Consider the following 23,600-nt stretch of genomic DNA (forward strand, 5'->3'; position numbering starts at 1 on the left):
TGTGTGCCTGCGTGTGTGTGCCTGCATGTGTGTGTATAGCAGTGTGTGTACATGTGTGTGTGCGTGCGTGTGCAGTATGTGTGTAGTTTGTAGTGTAGGATGCCTGTGTGTGTGTATTGTGTGTGTGTGTGCCTGCATGCCTGCGTGTGTGTGTTGCTCTAACACAGCAGGAAGGACTGTTAAACATCTGTTAGCTCCACACGTTGGTGTGGGCATGTTTTTCAACGTAAGCAGTGCTCCGCTCTCCAAACACACTTTGTAGACAAATACACACACACACATTCAACCCATTTTCCTGCGTTATTTAATCCTTTGGTTAGCTCTGTTTGGTTGGCTTTATGGCCAAGACATGGGCATGGTATCTAGTCTAAATGACTAGACTACTTGCTCTCCTCCTCCATTGTATCTGCATTGTGGAATAGGATTGCTACATAGGAATCCACTTTCACTAAGAACCTATTTTAAGAACATAGAGTGCCTTCAGAAAGTTTTCACACCCTTTTTCCACATTTTGTTCTGTTACAGCCTGAATTTAAAAGGGATTATTTTGAGATCAGTGGCGGTCAGTGCCGTTTCAGACGAGGGAGGATGATTTTTATTCCCATGAGCATGGCCTTACCTCTATTACAGCCTTTTGGATGACTGTCATTCATATTCCGTTCACCCAGTTAAATGTAACAGCGATAGGTTTAGGCTACTACATGATACTCAAATTTTACCCACAGTATACCCATCATGAGGTTGCTACAACTTAATCTATGAATGAAAGTTTACAACGTAGATGCACACAGGCCGAGAGACAAATTTGATGTGACAGACAGTGACACATGGACAGACAGTGACATTCAATACCGCCTTGCACACTCTTGCCTGCATCTAGAGTAGCTGATATTGAGTGTAATCATTAGTCCAACAGTTGCAAACGAGAGTTTCTATTGGACAAATGCAAGTATGTTTATGTGGTGTATTGAGAAATATATTATGTGTTAATGAGTTTAGATTTAAAATGGTTGCAAATAGCCAATGGGATTTGTATGCAGGGGTTGAGTTATTTGAATTAACAAATGACAATGGGGTTTCCGTTCTTGCATTGAAGTGATTGGATTACGAGACGAAAGGGCGGTTAAAGTTCAATGATGTATTGGAGAGTTGGGCTGAAGACACTGTAGAGAGTAGTCGACTGTAATGTGTTAAGGAGAACATTGAATACATTTGTTCCGTTTATTATAAGTGCGCTTCTGAGTCTTCAGTAAAAGAACCCAGCGTCTTAGGATGCAACAACTGGCGACAATGATACCGGAATTCTGAGGCAAAATCCTCAGACTACTGATGACCAACCGAGTGAACGAGCTAAAAAGTTAGCTTGTACTAGTAAAGTAGCTGGTCAGCTGGGAGGTAAAGGCGTGTGGGATAATGAGAGCCATGGCCCTTTTCAGTAGTGAGACCGGTTTGTGTTTCCAGGAGGCTAACGAGAGCTTCAGCACATATGAGGAGCGATTTTTGCAGTTTTTGAAAGCCAACCAGATAGCTGACGACCAAAGAAGAGCGGTGTATCTATCAGTCATGGATTCAAAGACGCTTATGCTGCTGAAAGATTTGGTAGCGCTGAAGAAGCTGGGAGAGGTTAGCTTCCAGGAGCTAATTTCAGCTCTGAGAGACTTTTATGCACCAAAACAGAACGTGTTGAGCAAGAGGTATGTTTTTCAGAACAGTTGGCAGGAGAGACGTTAGCTGAGTATATAGCATCGCTAAAGGGGCTGGCGGCTACATGTGAGTTTGGGGTTGTACTAGTAAGGAACGGCGGGGCAAGATGCTAAGCGTAGCATATGGGGTGAATTTAACATGGGCAAAAGTATTGGACATTGTCAACAACTTCGAGTGCACAGCCCAGAGTATGCAGAAATTCCAGCAGACACCGGTTCAGTTAAGAACCGATGAGTTGACCACAAAACGGGAAGTGCATCGATCCGGATCCTCCAGGGAGAAACAGTGGATGTCAGACCAGAGGGGGGAAACGTCAAAGCCCTGTTTTCTCTGTTTGGGGACAGGACATTGACAGCAGACCTGCAGCTACAAGGAATTCCAATGCAGAGCGTGCCAGAAGAATGGACATCTTGAAAGGGCTTACAGGGGGAGAGTATCTGCGGGGAACAGCGTGTTTTCTAAGCAACGCTCTCAAACAGCACACTCTAATCCAGTGACGGGGACACTCTACTTGACAACAGATCAAGTTGAGGAGGCCGAACTAATATTGCCTGCAGGCTCCAGCACAGTCAGAAATCACCAGTCAGAAAAAGACTTGGGTCTTTTTACTGATCGTGAGTGTGTGAAACCGTACGTGGTCATGGTGAGATGTAACGGGGAAAGATAAAGATGGAGGTAGATACTGGGGCTGCCATGTCTATTATCTCAGAGAAGCTGTACAACAGCAGATGTACGAAGCATAAACTGCAACCACGTGATGTTGTTTTGAGAACTTACTCAGCTCAGCCAATTCAGTTAATGGTACAGCTGGAGGTTAAAGTGAAATGTGGTGCTCAGCTGTTACCACTACCTCTAGTGTCAAAAGGGAAGGGTCCTACGCTAATGGGGAGAAACTGGATTTAGCACCTCAAATTAGATTGGTCAATAGTGAACCATGTGTCAGACCCAGTTGCGCAGCTGTGCGATAAATATGCTGAGGTGTTTAGTGATGAACTGGGTAAAAGGAGTTATAGCCAAAATTCAAGTGTCAGAGAAAGCTGTTCCAAAGGTTTGTAAGGCTAGACCTGTGCCTTATGCACTCAGAGAGGCAGTAGACAAACAGCTTACAGAGCTAGAAAAACAAGGCGTGATCACACCCATAGAATAGTGAATGGGCAGCACCTATAGTTTGCGTTCCAAAGACAAACGGGGGTGTCAAAATATGTCATGATAACAAGGTGAGTGTAAATGCATGGGTGGATGTGGACCAGTACCCCTTAAACAAAGACCCAGGACTTGTTTACTACTCTAGCCGGGGGTAAACCGTTCACAAAGTTAGACCCTACCAGCAAGTGGAGGTAGATCAAGAGTCAAAGCATTTTCTGACTATAAACACATTGAAGGGTTTATACTAGATGAATAGACTGCCTTATGAGTATCAAGTGCTCCCGCTATATTCCAATGTATTATGGACCAGGTCTTACAGGATTTACCTGGGGTTGTGTGCTTTCGGGATGACATTCTTATCACAGGGAAATCGACAGGGACCACTTACAGAACGTAGAAGCTCAGAGCATATCTGGCTTTACTTACCTACAGTTGAAGTCGGAGGTTTACATACACTAAGGTTGGAGTCATTAAAACTTGTTTTTCAACCACTCCACAAATTTCTTGCTAACAAACTATAGTTTTGGCAAGTTGGTTAGGACATCTACTTTGTGCATGACACAAGTAATTTTTCCAACAATTGTTTACAGACAGATAATTTAACTTATCACAATTCCAGGTGGTCAGAAGTTTACATACACTAAGTTGACTGTGCCTTTAAACAGCTTACAAAATTCCAGAAAATGATGTCATGGCTTTAGAAGCTTCTGATAGGCTAATTGACATCATTTTAGTCAATTGAAGGTGTACCTGTGGATGTATTTCAAGGCCTACCTTCAAACTCAGTGCCTCTTTGCTTGACATCATGGGAAAATCAAAAGAAATCAGCCAAGTTCTCAGAAAAAAAATTGTAGACCTCCACAAGTCTGGTTCATCCTTGGGAGCAATTTCCAAATGCCTGAAGGTACCACGTTCATCTGTACAAACAATAGTACACAAGTATAAACACCATGGGACCACGCAGCCGTCATACTGCTCAGGAAGGAGACGCGTTCTGTCTGCTAGAGATGAACGTACTTTAGAATGACCCACTGGAATTGTGATACAGTGAATTATAAGTGAAATAATCTGTCTGTAAACAATTGTTGGAAAAATGACTTGTGTCATGCGCAAAGTAGATGTCCTAACTGACTTGCCAAAACTATAGTTCGTTAACAATAAATTTGTGGAGTGGTTGAAAAATGAGTTTTAATGACTCCAACCTAAGTGTATGTAAACTTCCGACTTCAACTGTACAAATCTCCCTAGCATATTGCATAATTTATGCAGCATCATACAATACATTTTTAGACTCACCTTGTTGTGCTGTGCTCACTTGAACAGTAAGGGGGCGCAGCGGTCCTTCTTGGGCAAATTTTGTCATTAAACTTTGTCATCAAAGTCAACAAGGTTGAATCATGACATCAGTGATCTTCAAGTCGGAGCTCTAGAACGAGGCCTGAGTTCCTGACTTGGAATTACGAGTTGGACGACCGTTCAAAATGTATTTTCCCAGTTGTCTTGAACTCACTGAGTCTGAGATTTCCCAGTTCCGAGTTTCCAGATGTTTTGAAGGTGGCAGAAGTCATGCTGAATTGACAGCATAGCCAATGTATTAAGCATTTTATGGCCCATTGTCACAAGCCGGCTCATAGCCTGTGACAAAAATGAGGGGACACGAACAACAGGTATAGGCCAATTTAAAAGTGTTCTTTATTATAAACAAAACTATTAACTTAAAACTAAGAAAAAGGAATGAGGTGTGGAAGTATCATAATGTAAGGTGTATGTAAAGTGCATGGATGCGTGAATATGTGTGTGTGACCATGACTGAGTGAAAACTATGCAAAACTACAAAGGAACAAACAAATCATGAGCATACCTGGAGGAGCAGAGAGAGAGGTGATTAGTGACAGTTTAAATACTTAGAGCCCAGGTGACTCCAATCACTAACGACCCTCCTCTGCCTGCAGGAGGAACCGCCCCTGCACTGCAGAGGAGGCGCCGTGACACAATGGTGTTGAATGTTTATCCTTTTAAGCTTGGAAAATAGACCCTTAAACCTAGGCTTGGACCACACACCCACTCCACTGAATAGCAGGCTTGTGATTGCTTTGCAATGCTTGCAGTTAGCCACTGATTACTTCCAAACCACTCATTGTTGAATTTGAGATTTCCAACTTGTTGTGTAATGTTGATGTCCAATGGCCGATGAGCACTGATAGGTTTTATGTATAATTTTGCAAGTAGATTGTCGACTTGATTCATGATGATGACTGCTAGCTTGCTAGCTAAGATTTTGAAAGTATCAGTCCAATCAAAGCTACGGCAGATATAACTTGATTTGACATCATTTTATCTCTGGCCAATGATCTTAATCCTTCTTGGATGGGCACTTCTAATGTAAATCTATGGCAGCACCCAAGGGGCTTGAATTTTTGAGCTCTACCCGTAGATTTTGCGGTGACGTAGTGTCGCCATGATTGACAGAACACTGAGCCAATTACGGCGCAACTAGAGAACATTACCAACCCCTACGCTTCGTATTTTCCGCAGTTGTATGTGTCGAATTGCTATGCTTTATCTTGGCCAGGTCGCAGTTGCAAATGAGAACGTGTTCTCAACTAGCCTACCTGGTTAAATAAAGGTGAAATAAAAAAATACATTTAAAAAAAAAAAGGCTGCCCCACCACCACAGAAAGCACTGAGCTAGGCTGAAACACCTGCATTTTGAAGCTGCCTTACTCAAGAAAGCAAACTTTATTAACTCAATGTTTTTTGTTTTTTTTTACATTGTTTGAAAACTGTTATGTGACACGTATTGATGCCAAAATAACATGCAAAACAGGCTAAATAAAATAAGGGGTATTTAGCTAAACAGGTGGGTCTCTGGCTCTGCCCCACATGCCCTGAATGACGGGTCACCACTGGGAATGGATGACTAGATTATTGTCCTGATGTGGCCTGATCTTAACTGCATTGAGGAATAACTTAGATGTCTACATGAGAATCCGCCTGTAGAATAGAGGTCATCATGAACTTCCATCTCCAAGGGGATGTGGCATCTGTTTATGCTCTATCAATGTGAAGTGCTTGTGACAATGCATATGACAGGATGCTCGTTAGAAAAGGGTCCCGGAAAGATAGCAATAAGTCTATGGAGCTCTGAATCCTTATTCTCGCTAGCTCTCATGTACTCCTTTGATATCTAGAGAATATGAATTTTGCCATTTGATGTCCTTTCCTTGAAATATTCAAATGATCTCAGCATGAGAGTTTCTCATATCCAAAGTGAAATCCTAAAATGTGCATGCCCTCTTCGTTACGGAGTAACCTGCAAAATTGTTAGGATTTCCTAACAAATGAGGAAAGGCGAAGATACGCTTTGATGTAGAAATATGATGGACGTAGTGGAGATATGGTTAACCAGGAGATGCAGAATTAGCTAATATGGACAAAATGGTTTTTTTTAGAGGACTAGATACTAGTTTCCCTGGTTTGTTGACATGGGGTACTGTATGTGTAAAATGGCACCCTATTCCCGATATGGTGCATTACTTTTGACCAGGGCCCTATGCCCGATGTAGTGAACTAATAGGACAGGCAAATTCTAATTTGAAAGTTCCACTGCTGATTTTTCTTTCTTCCCCTCTAATCAGGGACTGATTTTGACCTGGTACATAAGGTGGGTGCAGTTAATTATCAGTTAGAACAGAAAACCAGAAGTACTAGGCTCGCATTTGAATACCCCTGGTACAGTATAGGGAACAAAACAAAATGCCATTTGAGACACAGAAAATGTTCTATAACAGAGATGAGTGGGAGATGGAAGCTGTCTCTAAGGAAGAATAGGAGACTATTTTGAATGAAACCAACAGGAAGGTGATTTATAACATGCTCCCAATGCCTTGAGGAAAACAGTCAATGACCCTATGAATTACTACCGCTGCCACTTTAAATTAACATTGCATGAGCACATTTTGAAATTATAATTATCCCGTAATAAGCAACATTCAAATTAAAAGTGTGGCACAGATTTGATTTGTATCATGGGTCCTGATGACGAAACAACTACACAGTATTTTGGTCATACTAATTTAATTTGTTGTAAAGCACTCCATGAGCAGACAGATCCACCACTGTTTCTTTTAATAATTTGATTGATCTTATCATCAAGATGTTACGCGCAAGGGAGCGCATCAACAACGCAGACAAACGCAGACAAACACAGACAGTGGCGTCTGTGTTAGTTAATGGTTTTTACGTTTTTTTGCTATCACAAGATGATCCTCGACTGCAAATGGGAAATGCCTTCTTCTTTTATCGCCACGTCGCAGTATGATCTATCGAGTTCCCAAATAGTGATTGTAGCCATTCAAGATGAATACTAACCATCTGGAAATTATTTAACGTTCCCTTTCTCGTTTCAAAATCAGATTTACAGAAGACAGCGCTGGCTGGCGTGCTTGTAATCACTTAGCTTCCATCATAGGTCAGAAAAGTGCCACCAAATTATTCGTACTTAAGAAGCTGTCTGAAGCGATTTTAAATAATCAAGTTGTAACATTGACAAATTATTTGTGACAGAAATCCAAAACTGGTCCTGGGAAACCACCCAGTGTGCTATATTAGGCTTGTTTTGGGCTGTGGAAGAGGGGACCGTTGGCAACACTGAGTGTGCAGTGTGTGAGTGTGTGTGTGCGCGTATGTACATACTGCATGTGTTTTGGATGTAATGTGTGACGCTGACAAATGAGGGGACTGACACCACTGATCATACTAGTCTGGTGTGGTCACTCTACTGTGAGCGGTCACCCAGACAGACAGAGGAACAGACTATCGGTCTGACAGACTGACAGTCGTTGGGACATGGAGGGAGGTGTTGGGGAGGAAGGAGAAGCGAGGGAGGCCGTGTCCTTAGCCAGCGCCTCTCAGTCGTCACTCCCAGTGAGATGTGTGTCTGACAGTGTCAGGGATAGATGTCCATCACCCTGATGGTGACAGTGTGACATCTGGGCGGGGAGTGTTAGAAACTCTGGAGATAACATTGAGCTCACACGGCTGACAACAACAACACAACAGACAGATAGCAACAGCAGGTGGGGATGTAATAGAGGCTTCAATTATAGTGTGTTTCTCCCGTGCTATATTACAGTGATAAGAAGTCCTGTGTCTCTGTTTGGATAAGATATGTCAGTACTGTTGTTAAGATCTATTCTAGGGAGTCAGCCTCTCAGGGCTATCAGGGCAGACTAGCTGCTGTTTCCTAGCACATGCACGCACTCACACATACCTTTCTGACTGCATGCAATGGTTTGGATTAGGTACAGCTAGCTCAGTGTGGGGCTGTGTGACTGGTCACATCAGCTCAAGGTAACAGTTAGACGGATGGCCCAAGTCAGACGTGCCCCCATCTTTCCCTTTTTCCGCTAACTCCATCTCTCTTCACTCGCTCTCTCTCCCCCATCAATCAGACAGACAGTCAGGCCCCCTGTTCCCACCACTCAAGGTCGGGGTCTGAGCAGCAGACAAACACAGTAGGTGTCACGCCTCTCTTACACAAGGTGGGCCACACAGAGCGAGCTCTGATTTAGTTAATGTTGAGTGAGTGAGACAGTGTTGGTCAGGTGACACATGCACCACAAGCAGAAGGAGAGTGAGTGAGTGGAATTGGAAAAAAGTGAGAGAATGAAAAAGATCGAGATGGGGCAAGATCGAACTGGACAGCGGGACGGGTCAAAACGTCTGACCAATGAAAGTCAAGGTCAAAGTCAGTCAAACCACGTATGTCCTCCGAGAACCCAGAATACGTTTGATCCATAAGAGACGTAGGCTTTCGTAAGACCAGGCTTGTGACAGCAAGTTGACAAATGAGGAATGATGCTGACCTAGAGACCCTCAGTGGTCATGCTGACGGGGTGATGCATGGGGTGATAACCCAAAGAGACAGCCCAGGGAAGGGGAAGAAGGGAAGAAGAAGAAGTCACCATGGTGTGCCTTCTCTCCTTCCCTCCCTCTCTCTGCCTTCTCTCCTTCCCTCCCTCTCTCTGCCTTCTCTCCTTCCCTCCCTCTCTCTGCCTTCTCTCCTTCCCTCCCTCTCTCTGCCTTCTCTCCTTCCCTCCCTCTCTCTGCCTTCTCTCCTTCCCTCCCTCTCTCTGCCTTCTCTCCTTCCCTCCCTCTCTCTGCCTTCTCTCCTTCCCTCCCTCTCTCTGCCTTCTCTCCTTCCCTCCCTCTCTCTGCCTTCTCTCCTTCCCTCCCTCTCTCTGCCTTCTCTCCTTCCCTCCCTCTCTCCGCTGAATGACACTTAGGAAACTTTTCTGCTGTTCCAACACTTTCCCTCTGCCAAGGAAAGGAAGGAGCCGTTTGAAATGCATTATTTAAATGAAAAAAAGGGCAGAGGCTGAGATTATGATTTGCTTGGGATTCGTCGTGTATCGTGTCTCTCTCTACCGTCAACTCTGCGCCATCGGTGCCACTGCCGTAGCGACAGACTGTAGGAAGAGTCACCCGTCACAGAGGTGCTATTACTCAGTGGTGGAAAAAGTACCCAATTGTCATACTTGAGTAAAAGAAAATGTCTCAAGTAAAAGTGAAAGCCACCCAGTAAAATACTACTTGAGTAAAAGTCTAAAAATATTTGGTTTTAAATATACTTAAGTATCAAAAGTAAATGTAATTGCAAAAATATTTAAAAAGTTAAAGTATAAATCATTTCAAATTGCTTATATGAAGCAAACCAGACGGCACGATTTGTGTTCAGTGAGTCCGCCAGATCAGAGGCAGTAGGGATGACCAGGGATGTTCTCTTGATAAGTGTGTGAATTGGACAATTTTCCTGTCCTGTTAAGCATTCAAAATGTAGTACGAGTACATTTGGTTGTCATGGAAAATGTATGGAGTAAAAAGTACATAATTTATTTTAGGAATGTAGTGGAGTATAAATAAAAGTTGTAAACAATATAAATAATCAAGTAAAGTACAGATACCCCAAAAACTACTTAAGTGGTATTTTTTGTACTTCACACCACTGCTATTATTATTGGGGAGGAGGTACTGGAACGCTTTTGTCCTTACCCTGATGAAGGAGAGAATTGGGGGGATGGGTGAGGGGGACGTGGGTGTAGAGAGGTGGGGATCCATGGACAGGTAGAGAGCATGTGCAGTAGTCCTTTGTGGTGAGGTTACGGCTAAGACAACAAACCATAGTGGAAATGGGTAACACTTTATTTTATACTCTTACTACCACCCGTATTTCTCTGGTATTTAATGTGAAATGACTCAGTAACACATTGGTATTTTCTAGTAATTCTTTGAAGTAATTTTTTCTAAGTTGGTTATTTCTTGGTAACATTATTGGCACTGTCAAGTTAGCTACAATGAATCCCAAAATAACCAAGAGTCAATTCTCTATAAATAATTATATGATTTCCCTGTCACCATGTTAGTACCATGCAGTGGTGGAAAAAGTACCCAATTGTCATACTTGTCATATATCTTTAAAAGTAAAGATACCTTTATAGAAAATGACTCAAATAAAAGTGAAAGTCACCCAGTAAAATACTACTTGAGTAAAAGTCTAAAAGTATTTGGTTTTAAATTTACTTAAGTATCAAAAGTAAAAGTATAAATAATTTCAAATTCCTTATGTTAAGCAAACCAGACGGCACAATGTTTTTTTAATTTTTAATTTACGGATAGCCAGGGGCCCAGTCTAACACTCAGACATATAATTTACAAACAAAGCATGTGTTTAGTGAGTCCGCCAGATCAGAGGCAGTAGAGGATGTTCTAGGATGACCAGGGCTGTTGAGGATGACCAGGGATGTTATCTTGATAAGTGTGTGAATTGGACCATTTTCCTGTTCTGTTAAGCTTTCAAAATGTAACCAGTACTTTTGCTTGTCAGGGAAAATGCATGGAATAAAAAGCACATTATTTTCTTTAGAAATGTAGTGAAGTAAAAGTAAAAGTTGTCAAAAATATAAAAGTAAAGATATCCCAAAAAATGACTTAAGTAGTACTATAAAGTGTTTTTACTTAAGTACTTTATAACATTGGCACTATGTAATGCACAATAACGTATTACCTGGAAATTGTATTTTTCTTCGACCACGGTGGTAGGGTACTGTTCATGCTGACATTTAAATGGTCATCATTACTGCTGTTGATGAATGTGTCATCTCAGTCCTCCACCCAGAGCCTCCTCTTAACAGATAGCACTCGCGGGCTTCGTCCCAAATGGCACCCTATCACCTATATAGTGCACAACTTTTCACTACATAGGCAGTAGGGTGCTATTTGGGATGCCTCCCTATACAGCACAAGGCCAAAGGATGTTCAATGGGACTGCTTTAACCTTGAACTTTATCCCTGTAATAGACGGCCATGACATTAAAGTCCTATCTCAAACACACATGACCAGAATGATGGTATAAATGGTGGAGCATTAAGGGTACAGAAGAAAGCTCTTAGGTTAGTCCTATTGACCTGCATTACGACTAATGACTTTCTCTGTGAACATATCAGATAGTACAAGGTGACAAGTGGTCATGGTGTATTGGTTTACAATAGGTTTTGTATTGACGTGTGTGTGTGTACACATACAGTATGCCATACGTGCGCACGCATGTGTGTACCGTGTATGTGCACGTGTGCGTGTGTTTAAGATACAGTATACCGCCCCTCGTCTCTGAAGAATAGTGCATCAGATCTGTCTCAGGTGCCTGTACTCTCATTCAGCGATTGTTTACAGCCGTTAGCCTGCCTATCCCCCAAGCCCTGCCCCTTTCTTCTGTCACTATGTCCATTACGCGGCCAATTAAATCTCACTGGCCATTCTCCCATCTCAGGCCATTTCTTCTCTTTTTGTTTTTAATTTCATTGGGGAAGGCATGACCATTTCTTACTCGCTCCCCCATTGACGGTATATCAAACCAGAGCCGGGCCTCCAAGGTGGAGAGGGAGGGACATAAAATCATAAACTACTCTTTAGTTAAATAGATAACCGTATACAGTGGCATTTTTAGATTGTTTTGGAATGAAGGATGAAGAATGAAATTACATGGTAATGTTTGTGCTGTGTCTTTTCTAATTCATGCACTTGGCTTTAATGGAAGTCCCGCTTGTAAGACGTATTAAATGTGAAATTGAAATTGTCTGTGGAAAGGCAGAAAGAGAGAGAGAGGGAGAGAGAGTTAGCGCCTCATGGATAGTTGCTGAATTAATGCTGGCTTCCTTCGCGTTGCTTGGGTGCGTAGGCTTTTCTGTCGTCTGATGATGAAGTGGATGGCATTTCTGGTCCTGATGACTGGACTGGCAGGTAGAATATTTGTGGAAATGTTGCTGTTGAAAAGGTGACGCTAGATTAACACCTTGGTGTTCTAAAATGTCAACTCATCAATTATCATTTGAATTTGTCGAATCTATGTGTTGAAACTCTTTGTGTACTGTAGGCCTACTTTGTAGTTTACTTTTAGATAATATAGATATGTTTTACAGATATACATCCTATTCTTGTCATCTCTATGTTCGGTATTGTTTCTACTGGTGAAAACAAATATGACACTGGCGTTACAAACTTTCCATCACAAATGTCACCAATTTGCAAATATCTGGCCCTCTGCAGCACTCTGCACTTGATATTTTACAAAATCAGAAAGTCCCATTGAATGTGGCTGCCTGCTGAGGCTTGCAATACAGTATCTATTTTAGAAGACAAGCTTTGTTTTGTGTATTTCCCCCTCTCTTATTATTTAGTGATTCTCCCTATCGTATGTGATGAATGGTGACAGAGCCGTGGCAGTAGGATGATAAAACTACAGTGGTTGGATTAGGCCTCTAATCCTCTCCCTCCACACTCCGCTATTACACATGCAGACAGACTTAGGCAGGGGTTAACCGTGGGGTCAAACTGATATGGTGATACTGTCACCAGCCATAGTCCAACTGGGAATCACAGCACTATGGGTCGGTCCCAAATGGCACCCTATTCCATTTATAGTGCACTACTTTTCACCAGGGCCCATAGGGCCCCAGTTTCCCAATAGTGATGTAATTTAGGCTTACGAGTGTTTTTTTTTTAACAATGCATCGTTCCTACAAGTCCGAATGTAACATGCGTTTCCCAAAACACCACGCAGAGAGAACGTTCACTAAGTGTGCCGTTAGAGCATGCGTGGATGCTGATCGAAAAAAAAGCAGCGCTGCTCTCGGATCAGCCATCGCCTAAATCGAACCTTAACTTTATAATTATTCCACAATACGGATGACTAATCAGATTCTAAAGAGATATTATTATATATTATCATTATACCCAGTCTCTACAAATATTGAGGCGGGTTATTCTAATGTGTGTAAGCATTACCCTATGACAATATCAGGAATTGCCACATCATTGTGCACATGTTGTTACACACCATGAAATATATTGAGGCAGATTTAGCCAAATTAGAACTCAATTGAAATAACATGAAATTGATTTCAATATGATTGAAATACAATGACTGTACAAATTTTTTTGGAACATGTTCCTACTATTGAGTTGCGCACCCTTTTTCCCTCAGAACACCCTCAATTTGTTGGGGCATGGACTCTACAAGGGGTTCGAAAGCGTTCCACAGGGATGCTGGCCCATGTTGACTCCAATGCTTCCCACTGTTGTGTCAAGTTGGCTGGATGTCCTTTGGGTGGTGGACCATTCTTGATACACATGGGAAACTGTTGAGCGTGAAAACCCAACAGCATTGCAGATCTTGACACACTCAAAACAGTGCGCCTGGCACCTACTACCATACCCCATTCAAAGGTACTTAAATATTTTGTCTTGCCCATTCACCCTCTGAATGGAACACATACACAATCCATGTCTCAATTGTCTCAAAGCCTAAAAATCCTTCTTTAACCTGTCTCCTCGCCTTCCTTTACACTGATTGAAGTGGATTTAACAGATGACATCAATAGGGGATCATAACTTTCACCTGGATTCATCTTTTTATCTTTGATTTGTACCAATTTTGAAGACATTGGCAACTTCTTTCTGAATTTTATCAGCGGTCACAGAGAGACGGATCAACATCTTGATTCTGTGTTTAGCGGAGATCTTCTGTGTATAAAATGACGACGCATTTAGCTGTTCTAGGCGTGGTCTGACGCAGTCGGTAAATAATGTGGGTTTTCAAGTGGAACTTTAGTAACAATGGTTTTGGGAAACCGTGCCCCGCTCAAAGGTAGTGGACTTTATAGGGAATAGCAGCCTATGCAGTTAGAGTTGGACAGACAGCACCAGGTGAGAAACAGCTGTTCTATCCGGGATTACTGTAATGTGCTCCCGAGGCAGGCGTTAACTCGACATAGAGGGACACGTCGAGCCACGTGTGTTAGTCATGTGGAAAGGGTTAACACCAACAATGGAGTAATCCCACTCACACAGGGTGGGGTAATCACACTGTCTGCCAATGTGTGCTTTAACCCCATAGGGAACATGTGGGTAAAGAGAGCAGGGATGGAGGGGGGGAGCTCACACTGTATCTTACACTGTGTTACGTGGGTGAATGATTGACAGGCGAGATATAGCGTCTGAGCCTGCTCATCATGCGGTTCAGAAACCCACGCCTTCTTCCGTCGCAATGCAAAGCCATGAGTTGCCATAGCCAGTAGATAGTATGACACTGGTTTTAATGTAGTATACCAGACACATAACTGAGTGGACTAACAGACAGAATAGAATGCAAAAACAATATGCATATTTCATTTTATGTTGGAAAAGGAATGAGGGCTGCATCCCAAATGGTGCTCTTTAGGAGGCAGACATAGGGTGCCATTTGGGACGCAGGCATACTGCATTGAGCAGTAGAGACGGAGAAAAGACCTGGCGTGGTGTTGGTAACTGAGTGGAAAGTGATGAGGAGAAGGATGCAGAGGAATAGTTTTAGCCTGGTCAAGGGTCACTCACACACACAGACATACACGCACAAACACACACACACAGATACACACACACACACACACACACACACACACACACACACACACACACACACACACACACACACACACACACACACACACACACACACACACACTCTCTCTCTCTCCGCCACAGGCAATCTCACAGCAGAGAGAAGTTGACATGGCTGTATCAAGGTTAACCTCTTAATTCACTGATGTGTTACTCCAGCCATTGACATGAGCGTTATTGCACTGCAGAGGGAAACACAACTCAGTGTAGGATGCTGCTACATTATTCTAAGATTTGGGGTATGTTTCACTCAACTGTAGAGAACAACTGGTACGATAATACAACAGTTACAGTTATTTTGAATTAGCTAAAACTAGAATTAGCTACATCATGGTGTGGGTGCAAAATTCAGGATTCACTTGCAACAATAAAACATTCTAAATGTACAAGTGGTAACACGACAATCACTGAATTGCATCTAAATGATCTTTTCTTTTACCTTTCATTTAACTCGGCAAGTCAGTTAAGAACAAATTCTTATTTACAATGACGGCCTACCCCAGCCAAACCCTATGGGACTCCCAATCACGGCCGGTTGTGAGACAGCCTGGAATCAAACCAGGGTCTGTAGTGACGCCTCTAGCACTGAGATGCAGTGCCTTAGACCGCTGCGCCACTCGGGAGCCCATCTTGATTACTTGCAATCATTGAATCTCTATGGACATTTTCAACCTCTCCCTGACCCAGTCTGTAGTACCTATACGTTTCAAGCAGACCACCATAGTCCCTGTGCCCAAGAATGCCAAGGTAACCTCTCTAAATGACTATCGCCCCGTAGCACTCACATCTGTAGCCATGAAATGCTTTGAAAGGCTGGTCATGGCTCACATCAACACTATAATCCTAGACACCCTGGACCAAATCCAATTCGCATACCGCCCCAACAGATCCAAAGATGACGCAATCTCTATTGTACTCCACACTGCACTCTCACACCTGGACGAGAGTAACACCTATGCTGTTCATTGACTACAACTCAGCATTCAAAACACCATAGTGCTCTCCAAGCCCATCACTAAGCTAAGGACCCTGGGACTGAACACCTCCCTCTGCAACTAGATCCTGGACTTCCTGACGGGCCGCCCCCAGGTGGTGAGGGTAGGCAACAGCACATCTGCCACGCTGACCCTCAACACAGTGGCCTCTCAGGGGTGCGTGCTTAGTCCCCTCCTGTACTCCCTGTTCACCCACGACTGTATGGCTGCGTGACTGTGCACAACTCCAACATCATCATTAAGTTTGCTTATGACACGACAGTTGTAGACCTGATCAGAGACCGGGGCAATGTGGTGCCAGGACTACAACCTCTCCCTCAACGTCGGCATGACAAAGAAGCTGATTGTGGAGTACGGGAAACGGAGGGCTGAGCACGCCCTCATTCACATCGACGGGGGTGTAGTGGAGCGGGTCAAGAGTTCCTCGGTGTCCACATCACTATGGATCTATCATGGTCACACACCAACTCAGTCGTGAAGAGGGCACAACAATGCCTCTTTCCCTCTTTTGCTGAAAAGATTTGGCACGGGCCCTCAGATCCTCAAAAAGTTGAGAACATCTACTGCATGGCAAGCGGTACAGATGCAACACGTCTGGAACCAACAGGACCCTGAACAGCTTCTGCCACCAAACCATAAGACTGTTAACCAAATAGCTCACCGGACTAACTATTTAACTATGTAACTATCTGCATTGACCCTTTTTAAGCAAACTTTTTTATTATTCATCACATACGCTGCTGCTACTGTTTATTATCTATCCTGTTGCCTAGTCACTTTATTCCTAGTTATATGTTTAGTGCCTTCGGAAAGTATTCATACCCTTTGACTTGTTTTTTGTGTTACAGCCTGAATTCAAAATTGATTAAATATATTTTTTTCCTCATTAATCTACACACAATATCCCATAATGACAAAGTGCAAACATTCTTTTAGAAATGTTTACAAATGTATTGAAATATAAATATCTAATTTACATAAGTATTCAAACCCCTGAGTCAATACATGTTATAATCACCTTTTGGCAGTGATTACAGCCGTTAGTCTTTCTGGGACCGGGATTGTACAATATTTGCACATTATTATTTTCTAAATTCTTTAAGCTCTGTCAAATTGGTTGTTGATCATTGATAGACAGCCGTGTAAGTATTTTTCAAGTATTCTTTTATATACACTACCTTTCAAAAGTTTGGGGTCACTTAGAAATGTCCTTGTTTTTGAAAGGAAAGCTATTTTTTTGTCCATTAAAATAACATCAAATTGATCAGAAATACAGTGTCGACATTGTTAATGTTGTAAATGACTATTGTAGCTGGAAACGGCAGATTTTTTATGGAATATCTACATAGGCGTACAGAGGCCTGTTATCAGCAACCATCCCTCCTGTGTTCCAATGGCAAGCGGTGTTAACTAATCCAAGTTTACCATTTTAAAAGGCTAATTGATCAATAGAAAACCCTTTTGCAATTATGTTTGTACAACTGAAAACTGTTGTCTTGATTAAAGAAGCAATAAAACTGGCCTTCTTTAGACTAGTTGAGTATTGTCACGCCCTGACCTTAGAGAGCCGTTTTATTTCTCTATTTGGTTAGGTCAGGGTGTGATTTGGGGTGGGCATTCTATGTTTGTTTCTATGTTTTGACCGGGTATGGTTCTCAGTCAGGGACAGCTGTCTATCGTTGTCTCTGATTGGGAATCATACTTAGGCAGCCTTTTTTCCTTTTGGTAGTTGTGGGTAGTTGTCTTCGTTAATGCATGTATAGCCTTACGGAGCTTCACGTTCGTTTTTGTTGTTTATTGTTTTGTTGGCGACATTTAAAAAATAAAGGAAAATGTATGCTCAACACGCTGCACCTTGGTCCGGTCATGTCCTAGACGACGTTCGTGACAAGTATCTGGAGCATCAGCATTTGTGGGTTCGATTACATGCTCAAAATGGCTAGAAACAAAGAACTTTCTTCTGAAACTTGTCAGTCTATTCTTGTTCTGAGAAATGAAGGCTATTCCATGCGAGAAATTGTCAAGAAACTGAAGATCTCGTACAACGTTGTGTACTACTCCCTTCACAGAACAGCGCAAACTGGCTCTAATCAGAATAGAAAGAGGAGTGGGAGGCCCCGGTGCACAACTGAACAAGAGGACAAGTACATTAGAGAGTGTCTAGTTAGAGAAACAGACGCCTCACAAGTTCTCAACTGGCAGCTTCATTAAATAGTACCCGCAAAACACCAGTCTCAACGTCAACAGTGAAGAGGCAGCTCCGGGATGCTGGCCTTCTAGGCAGAGTTGCAAAGAAAAAGCCATATCTCAGATTGGCCAATAAAAATAAAAGATTAAGATGGACAAAAGAACACAGACACTGGACAGAGGAACTCTGCCTAGAAGGCCAGCATCCTGCCTTCACTGTTGACGTTGAGATCAGTCCCCATGCTTGTCTCAGAGCAGCGAGAAACAGTGCTGAAATAGTTGACCACAAGCGAGTAGGCTATTGCTTCAAATCCTATTGCTTCTGACTTTAATATGCTTTTTAAATAAATATGACTTTCACCACTTTTAACAGCACATTACTCAACACTAGTGAGACTCATGTCTTCTACGGTAGGCCTACAGTATAAATACAAATATTTTTTTCAATGACGTGACTCTCCGCCAATAACTACATTTAGAGGATTGGAGGACTCTAAATTAATATCTAAGGGCCATTTTTTGTTAGGGCAAATCTGATCTGTGAGAATATCTAAGGGGCTTTTATATAATTCTAAATTAATTCATAATAATAATAATCGTTTTTTTTTTTTAAAGAACGATATGTTGGAGATGATTTTGTTTTCAAATAACCAAAAGTGAGCGAGAATAAGGTCATTCTTGAACATGGGAGGAGACATTCTTACTCATTTGTAAATTAAGCCAGTTTGTTATTTAGAATTATTTATTTCTGTTTTTAGAGGGAGAGAAACCAAAAACCTACCGTCGCCTCATGGATCTCCTGGTCATGGCCACCCTGGGTACCGAACCAGCATCTGTAGCAACGTAGTTGACACTGCGATGCAGTGTCTTAGACTGCTGTGCCACTCTGCTGTACTTTGAGCCCAAGCCATGAATGAGTGAGTCACTCAGCTTTATGTAGGTGCCGAGGCTCTATGACCGCGCCACCAACTTGATTATTTAGCAGACATCACTCGCCTATATTCAGTCAACACATATCACAATATTATGGAATATAATTGAACATTTTCGTTTCTCTTAGAATAAAAACCTTAGTGTAACAACAGTTTTATTAAGTAATACTGATGAGTAGTAACTGAAAAATAAGTGTATTTTTTCCGGGTTGTGCACGTGTAGGACAGAGGAATAGCAATTCTTACACTATTGTTCTACATTCAATCACCTTCATCCTCATCATTCATTTCATTGAAATTCAATTTTGAAGTCGTGCACAATTATCAGTTTCTATTTGGTTTATGTCATCCATTCATTGTCAGTTAGAGACACATTAGCACCTTGGGACCCTAAAGCATAATCAGTGCTCTAACTCCCTCTTGTGGTGGTCTGGAGTGATGAAGCAGTGACGCAGGGTACCGTACTAAACCACAAATTACCTCTAAATCCCGCAGCATAATCTCAAAACGTTTAGTTGAGCAACCACTGTACATATCTATCTCAATTGCCTTGTACCCCTGCACATCGACGCGATACTGGTACCCTGTGTAAATAGCCAAGTTATCGTTACTCATTGTGTATTTATTATTACTTTTATTATTATTATTATTTGTTGTAACTTTTTTTTTTCCTCTCTATTTTCTTTCTCTCTGCATTGTTGGGAAGGGCCCGTAAGTAGGCCGTTCACTGTTAGTCTACACCAGTTGTTTACGAACCATGTGACAAATAACATTTGATTCGATTTGACCTGACCGCCACCGTTTGTTAGATGGATGTTTAAATAATGTGTGTGTGGACACGACTTTATTCATATGTGTAGATGTATGAACACCCCTTTTCCATACAATCCATTCTATTTTGTCCAACAATTGATCAATTGCTATCCAAATGTCAAATGAGATGTCATCATATAAAATAAGGTCGGCGGTGATGTATTGCCCTGTGTGACATACATTGGAAATTGATCTATATTCACCATCATCTCCTCCATGGCTTTTGCCGGGGTTCAGGATCTTTATTCACTACTGGGAAGACAAATGACTGGTATGTTGACCCTGACAGTCCCTGAGCCTCCCCTCCCCATCACAACACATGAAAGCCACTCACTATGAAAGTCGCTCACTTGGAATTCACTGTAATCATTTCTCTGTGGAGTAGAAAGCAAAGAGAGTGGAGAGGGGAGAGGAACCCATCATGGCAGACTGGTGGTGTATAGGCCAGCATCTCCGTGGGTCAGTCGCTGACCAATCCCAGTAGAGCCACACTCAACACGGATGGTTCCGGTTGCACAGCTCTGGGGTGAAGCTTCCCCTCCCCCAATCATAACCTTAACCATTAGTGGAGGAAATGCAAAACTGACCCAAGATCAGCGTCTATGGGGAACATCACTATACACCGGTTGTGTACAGTACTCTGTGGAGGGAAAAAGTTAATGATTTTGCATTGGCTTTCATCTATCAGAAGGGTGGAGGAGGATCAATAGGATGTTTGGTTTGAGCTCAGGCCCTGGCAGAGTCAGACAGGACTGGGCATGTCCTTGGAGCGACTGGGGCTGAATGGCTGGAGTTGAATTGATGGCCTGTGTAAATCAGTGTTGTATGACCAGGCCTGCATTGGCCTAATTAAGCAGGCGGTAATAGGGTAATTTAGAGTAATTAAGAAGCCGGGGGAGGGATCCACATCAAATCCCCTCTGGCCCCCCCAAGAGCTTGCAGGCCAACCCACATGTGTCTTATACCTTCCCCTCAGCTCAGATTGGACTGGCAGGAAGAATATAGCCCCAGGGTCTTATTCATTTGTGCACACGGTAGCGAAACGTTTCACAACGGAATACCAAAACGAGAACTTCTTAATCAAGGTAATCCATGTTTCTTCTTCCATTTGGTGTATAATGAATATAACCCTGTGTGTGTGTGTGTGTGTGTGTGTGTGTGTGTGTGTGTGTGTGTGTGTGTGTGTGTGTGTGTGTGTGTGTGTGTGTGTGTGTGTGTGTGTGTGTGTGTGTGTGTGTGTGTGTGTGTGTGTTTTTCTCAGATGACAGTGGATCACAGTAGGGCCCGGCTCTGCAACCCTCTCTCTGTGCTAAGTGTGTGTGGGCCCCATTTGTGTGGCTCCCAAGCTCACCTAGGAGTCAGTGCCGTACTGCAACAGACACTGTGTGACAGTATGGCCTCCTGACAGTCCCGCACACAGAGCATGAATTATAGATGACTGATGCCGCACTGTGAGTGAGGTGGCTGACATTAAACCAAAATGGCAAATGTGACACATAATGGTTATGATGTATTAAGGAGCGTACGCCTGAGTAAGTGTGAGCTAAATGCGTAAAATGGAGGACTCTCACGCTCCAAAGAGAAGGCATTTCACAACTCCATAAACCTGCTTGTTCTAAACAGTGCAACAGTTTTTTATATTTTTTAAATACAGTACTTAGTGAAAGAGCATGTGTTTTTCTGTGAGTTGAGTGGCGCACAGAGATGTAGTGGTACTTCAACCTTATATAGCCCATGGATAGAAGTGCCAGGGCTTAGTCCATTGCACAAAATTGCTGTTTATTTGTTGGATATCATTCACCTACTCTCGTTTTTAAAGACTGCACTAGTAACATACAAAGTAACATACATAAATTGCACCAATAATCAAAAACAACACAAACCCAACATTTATAAACCCCCAAAACGTTTGGTAAGATGTTGTGGTGTTTACGATGGTTCTGATGACATATACGTTGTTTAATTAAGACATAAAGTAGGCAGGTGTCTTTGACCAGAAGAGTAAAAAGGAAGAGTAACGAGTCCCATTTTGCTCCTGTTTTATGATCATAACAGATCTCTTGCTATTTATTTTTTGTATATATCTGTTGTATGGCGGTTCTTGTTGTTCTACCCAGACTGCACGACACATTTCCTAATTGGGACAATAAATGAGTATTCTACATGCCAAAGCCTTCTAGAAGTGGCTTTGAACATCTCCAGGAGTCTAGCTAGATTTAGCACTGTTTTCTTGGGTATGTGTCAGAGAGCATGGTGTAATTTACATTTTAATAATTTTGCAGACACTATTATCCAGAGCAACTTACAGTAGTGAATAGATACATTTTTGTGCTTTTTCCCCCAGAATTGTCCCCCGTGGGAATCAAACCCACAACTCTGGTGTTGCAAGCACCACGCTCTACCAACTGAACCACACGGGACCGCTGATCAGCTCCATCTCCAGTCTGCTTGATGAGTACTGGCTCTCAACTCTCTCCATTCTCTCACTGCCAGAGAGCAGACAGGTGGAACATATGCGATGATAACAATAATCAGAGCCAATGCGAAAGCAGCTATTCCCAGGGACGTCGCCGCTCCCCCCAATGTAAATTCCCTCTGTGTTGAGTGTCCTTTCCAGTAGCCTATACTCATGGCATACAGCATGACTAATGGCAGAAGGATTCTCCTCTCATGTAAATTACATTGATCTGATGAATGTAAAAATAATAGAGAATAATCAGGTCGTTTTTGCGTGTGTGTCAACGCTGTTGGTCTGATTGGAAGTGCACAGCACATTTTCCATGGGGGACCAACTTGGCTGATAACCCCCCCCCCATCACATTAGGGCTTTGGCCTTAACATATCACCACCGCTCAACTTCTGCCAAGGGGAATTCTTTATTGGCGGAGGAGAACTTGTGTGTAATTTCTCAATCGAGAGTCCAGGTTCCCATGGTCGGAAAGGATTTAGCACCGTCCGTGTTATTTAAGAGCGACGGGGTGGTGGATGAGGAGCTCTCCCATTGCTCTCACAGTGTAATCACAGCGTTTTAATCTACAAGACACAGCGCCTTACCTGCAGCTAGCTGCCAGTCACATACAACAACAAAAAATCAGTGAGTCAGTCACTCACTAAATCCCTTTGCTTTCCCAGCCAGCGCAAGACAAAGCAAGGCAAGGAAAACATCACTAGGTTCTTAATGAGAGCCCTACTTCAAGCCTTCTAACCGGAGATAATCCTAAGCATCGAAACCACCCACCGCCCCATAAAACAAGACGTGATGTGTTAACGTTGCGCTAGTTACTACCTGGCCGAGGTAATAAGCTTACTTTTGCTTGGTTTCTTCCCGACCAGAACATTTTTTTGGCTGCCGCTCTGCTGTACCAACGTGTTGTTCACTGCGCCCAGGCTCTTTCTAGACCCTGCACACAGCTCCAAGCCTGCAAGCCGGAGCATCAGAAGGAATGTCTCCGTGTCAACTCTGATGCCGCTGCCAGAATCAATAGCTTTCTCATTGGCCGTGGAGTTGAATCTGATCTTCAATAGAATGCCCCAGCCCTTGTTGGAGGTGCTTGTTGGGGGCTTATTGTTGGTCCAGATTTCTTGTCGGAAGCTCTATTCTGGTCATCAGTTGTGTGTTTACAACCTTGAACTGGCGTGTTTGTTGGCAGCAGTAGTGCCAACCCCCCAGAGGGTTGCATCTTCCACTAGAATTCTGCCTTTTCTCTAATGAGGCAAAAACATCTGCCCTTGGACAAGCTGGGGAGAGTAATAATGGTTGTGTTTTACTTCATTTTAGTAAATACTTTCTTAGCTCTTTTTTCCTTAACTGCATTGTTGGTTAAGGGC

This window comes from Salvelinus namaycush, chromosome 18 (genome assembly GCF_016432855.1).
Source record: "Salvelinus namaycush isolate Seneca chromosome 18, SaNama_1.0, whole genome shotgun sequence".
Lineage (NCBI taxonomy): Eukaryota > Metazoa > Chordata > Actinopteri > Salmoniformes > Salmonidae > Salvelinus > Salvelinus namaycush.